Source organism: Maylandia zebra, linkage group LG20 (assembly GCF_041146795.1).
Source record: "Maylandia zebra isolate NMK-2024a linkage group LG20, Mzebra_GT3a, whole genome shotgun sequence".
Taxonomy (NCBI): domain Eukaryota; kingdom Metazoa; phylum Chordata; class Actinopteri; order Cichliformes; family Cichlidae; genus Maylandia; species Maylandia zebra.
Window position 1 is genome coordinate 18,050,613 of NC_135186.1, and position 5,087 is coordinate 18,055,699.

General features: G+C 42.8%; 1 pseudogene across 1 annotated transcript; it reads left to right on the plus strand.

Moving 5' to 3' along the window:
* Positions 1-5,087, plus strand: LOC112433516 (tonsoku-like protein; annotated as a pseudogene). The gene is made up of 7 exons (XR_013094879.1): positions 1-215; positions 377-453; positions 931-1,191; positions 3,502-3,810; positions 3,997-4,168; positions 4,265-4,440; positions 4,525-5,087. The product of XR_013094879.1 is annotated as a tonsoku-like protein (transcript).

Genomic DNA, 5,087 nt, shown 5'->3' on the forward strand with positions numbered 1-5,087 from the left:
AAAAGTTTAAATCCTCAATGTAAAATGTCATTCTTTTGTCTATTCTGCTCTTTTCATTTCCAGTTGTGTGATGAGGTTGATTTAATGCATCCCTGCCAAGACAACATCTGTCGCCGCTTTAGCAAAAACTTCACTGCTGTTCTTCAAATGACCAAGGATTTGCCACTGAAGAAGGTCTACATGGAGGGAGAATGCACTGGCTGAAGACATTACAGGTGCTAATTTGACCGCATACAAATAGTAAATTTTGTGACAATTCATTTGCTCTCTCTTCCAAAGATAATTGATGTACCATAGTGTCATGTGAAGAGCATGTTAATGGGAATTTGCATGCTATCAAAATCTAATGAAGTGCATTTGCATCTGTATGACCTAGGAATTGACTTCAAGGGGGCACTTCTCTTGCCATCCATCTTCAAGGAGAAGATAGAAGATTTCATCATCCTTGGAGAGGTAAATGCATGATGCAATGCATAGCCTTTGGCCACAAGTTTCATTCTCTGTGTTTTGTTGGCATGGAGCTGAATTCAGCTGCGGTTCAGCATCACAGCTAAGCTAATGTAGGGGAAACACTGCTGTTAATCCACAGTGCTGCTGTGCTCTTGGGTTTTGTCTGGTGTTTATATAGATAGATAAACCTTTATTGTCCCCTTAGGGAAATTCTTCTTCACAGGTACTGTCACTGTCAGGGGTGATTGCTTTTGCCCTTGAATATTATGTCAAACTTTAGCAGCTTATCAAACACTACCACAACAGTCATTGGTCAAGAAGCTTTTTGTTTGGAGTAGGGGCCATGTTTACAGGTTATCAGAATAGACAGTTTTGTTTTGCTGCAAATAAAGAAGGTAATTTGAGGAATCTGTTGAAAATCCACTTGGCACATATTGCTTAAACATACTGTATACTAATGTTTTTCTTCCTCTTCTGCAGAATACTCCCACGAGTCCATACCCAACCATTCGAATGAAGGATAAGAGTTGGACAACTGCCCTCTTAAGACAGTTTCGCTGTGTTGTGACAGTTGAAGGAGTGGATGTTTGCTCGTGCCGCTCGCTGGATGAGGCCTACATCTCAGCATTCTCCACCTTCTTCGTGTTCAACATGACCTACCCTGCATACTTCAAGAAAACACTTGTCTTTCTTCAGAACTGCATTGTCAACATAGGAGACCAGGGAGACAAACCCCTGCCAGTAAGTGTCACCAGGGTACTTAACCAACTCTATTAAATATGCCCCCACCCAAGTGTCACTACCTTATTCACTACCCAAGGCTGATTTTGATGTATGGTCCTCTTCGCCCTTTGTGGTGTATGGGATATGAAAGCAAGCATCAATATTTCAAAAATCTAGCGAGTAAATGCAAAAACTTTGTAAACATCACTGCAACTCTTAACAATCGTCATCAAATGAAACAGTGCTGGGAGTTTTCTTCAGATAAGTTGCTTGTTGACTTTGAACATTCACTCAGCACAAGTGTCAGTGTGCCATTTTCATCTCTGCCAGGTGACTTACAGAATGCTCTGGAAATGAACAAAAGTTTTACAGATGTGCATTTTCAGGATAAAGTGCTTCAGTGTGTGTCTGCTATATCTGTCAGCAGTAGGGCTGGGCGATATGACCCAAAATTCATATCTCGATATTTTTTAGCTGGATGGCGATATAAGATATATATCTCAATTTTTTTTTTTTTTAAAGCCATAAGTTAAGAACAAAAAGAGAGTTCTTAGTCACACTGTGTCCCAGATGTCACACGGGCACTTTTATTTACATACAGCGTAGATGTACATGAAGAAATTACTCAAAAATAAATTCTCAGCATTTATTAAATAATCATGGTCCATAAATAAAAGAAAACTATGTTCTTTTTGTGCATAACAAAAAGCTCACAATTGTGCAGTCAAAATGTAAACTAACAGACGCTGAGCATAATAACAAAGAGACAGATTTCACAGCTGCACCACATCTCTGAACAGGTGCCATTTGTGGTCCTTATACACACACAGTACGGTAATATTACGTTGAAGCACAGTATGTATCACTCCGCGAGGCTCCTCCTCGGTAGCCGTAATCATCCGACAATCCATCAAGCGGTGCAGCTCCGTAGCTTAGCAAAGTCATATTAAAACATTTTTTGACAGATTGCTGAGCGCTGTGTACCACATAAAATCGGTTCGCGGTCAGTAAGCACAACCAGAATTCATACATAGGGCGCACTGTCGAGTTTTGAGAAAATGAAAGGATTTTAGGCCGTGCAGCCCGGTTAGCGCGGTTAGCTCGCTAACACGTTGACGCCGTCCAGCCCCACGCACGGGGCGATCCGCGGTAACTCGCTAACGGAGATTTTCCGCTTTCATCTTGTCATTGCCTGCAGATGAAGCTATGGCGGAGGGGCAGTTGTGTTCAGTGAAGGAGAGGCGAGGCCGAGTAACGCAGCGTAGAGACAAAAGTGGACGAAAGAGAGGCAAACCTGCGGCTCCACAAGTATACTATATCGATATAAACGATATTGTCGCATCTTATATCTCGCATGAAAATATATCGATATTTTTAAAAAACTCGATATATCGCCCAGCCCTAGTCAGCAGTGTCAAATATGAACTTGAGGATGTTTTTGTAGTTGGCCATACACACACTGAAGCCATACCTATATTCCTTAAAATCAAGTATATTTTGAATGTTGATACTTGTTGGGTATTGTGTGGGAAACTGTTACTTCCTTGCACTTATGAATGTCATTTCCATGCTTACCAAGTTCAGTTGACAATGACTGGATCCTGTTCAATCCAGGAAATGAATTAGACTTTCAAGCTCTAGACACGTATTTAGTAGATGATAGGCTGTTTGTGTCCTTGAGGTATTCTGTGTGACGTGATTGCAAGCACATTTTCCATTGTGTTCAGGTGTTTAATGTCTTTATGTGATTGTTTACTTTTTTTTTTTTTTTTTTTTTTTTAAATGAATGTATTTTTCTTGACATGTCCTATGGCAATATACGAAAGTAATCAAGGATGTATTTCTGTGGTTGTTTAAATGCTTTGATGTGATTCTATTATCGAGAATAAATGGTTAAATAACCAAATATTTTGGAATATTGGGGGTACATTTTTGTCTCTTTAGGTACGAAATAGGTTGTCGCTGGGGGGGTACCCTCATAGGTACCCTACTGTACCCTTTTCAAGGGAACATTTCTGTACTATAGTTTCAAGGTACATTTATGTCTTAGGAAAGTACATGATTGTACTTCAGATGGTACAACTTCATAAGGTACAAAAATGTCCTTCAAAAAGGAACACCCCCAGCGACAAGCATTTGTACCCTTTTTGGTACACTTTGGTACCCCTATTTCTGAGAGTGTGGGGATCTCCCTCCTCTCCCTGAGCGATACAAGAAGGCCTGTCAAAGTCTGGCAGTGGGTGAGCAACACAGAGGAAATGCATTATAAAACGCACACAAGTGCATTTTTGTATTCTGTTATGAAGTGCCATCTCTTTCTACCTGTAGATGAGAACAAGCGTGTCTCCCGGCTATGAGGTTCGGGACCGGGGTTCCTCCGTGTCAGGACTCCAAGTGTCTCGGTTTGGCCGCCTCTTCCCTCAGCCCGCTCCTCCGTGCCCTAAAACTTCAGGCCAGCCTCACGGAGCTGCGAATTTCTGGAAACCGTATGTCTGACGACCTTCTCCCTGAGCTGATTGCCACAACGCTCACATGCCTCGTCTGCAGCTGCTGGACATTTCTGCCAACTGCATTACAGGGGACGGCCTGGAGAAGGCTGTAAATGCTTTAAAGGGACAGAGTGCACCTGCATTCCCGGTAAGGGCCTCAGCTAGCCAATAGTGGCAGCTCCAGGTTTACCATCTAACCTGTATTTAAGTACCTCTGGTCTTAATAACTACCTTAGATCTTAATAACAAGCTAACCTGATTCGTATCAATGATATCTGTCAGAGAGAATTGGCTCTCGTGATCATTTGCTTTTTCTGCTCGTTTCCACTCAAAGTGCCTGGAGGAGCTGGACCTCAGTATGAACCCACTGGGGGACGGCGTGCCTGAGTCTCTGTCCTGTCTGCTGTCCTGCTACCCTGTGCTAGCCAAGCGGTCTCTGCAGGCCTGCGGCCTCACTGCTCGTTTCCTTCAGCAGCATCGACTGCTGCTAGCCAGCGCGCTCACAGGTGACTCTAACAAGCAGCTGACTGAAGCCTTAAGCTTCACTGAACTCCCACCCATAAGCAAAACTGCAACTAACTTTACATCTTCTGAACGTTCAGGCACAGGCCATTTGAAAGCAGTGTGCCTGTCCCTCAATCCCCTAGGCTCCACCGGCTTTGAGCTGGTGTTAAAAAGACTGCCCCTCCACTGCCTCCCACACGTGGACCTGTCAGCTGTCTGCAGAGGGCCTGCTGATTACCCGGCACTGGAACACCTCACCAAAGTCCTGTCACAGGTGTGCATGCAAAAATCATGCAATGTCATTTATTGTCGAAAGATATAATTGTGCAATCAGGTTAAGACTTTTGTGTTTTTGCAGGACGAGTGCTCTCTGACCCACCTCAGCCTGGCTGCAAATGGGCTGACAGACAGCAGTGTAGCTACCTTGGCGAGGTGTGCGTGTGTGAGAGTCAAGACCTGGACAGTTTGTCAGAGCTGGTCCAGGATATCCGTCTTTGCTCTCAGGCCCTCAACAAGCTGGACCGACAGACCTTGAAGCAGAGCTGGGACAGGACTCAGTCACACGGACACTTTCTCTGCCACCTCTACTTGAGGGTGGCAGGTGTGTTCATAATAAATAATTAATAATGAATTATTAATTTCATAATAATTCATAATAAAAGTGGTCATTTTTATAAACATTTTGTTTAATGAGGCTACACCAAAAAGAAACAAGATAAAAACAAAATAAAGTGACATGGTGTCCACCGACAGTCTGTGGATAGCTTGTGTTTTATGCATTTTTGTCTGCCTTATTTATACATGTAAAGCTCTGTATCTGTATAAAGAGTTTGTGTTAGTGTGTGAGAGGTTTTGTGTCACAATGGTCCTGTTTTGGAGGATTTGATTAAAAAAAACCCCAAACATAATTAAAGTAACCAA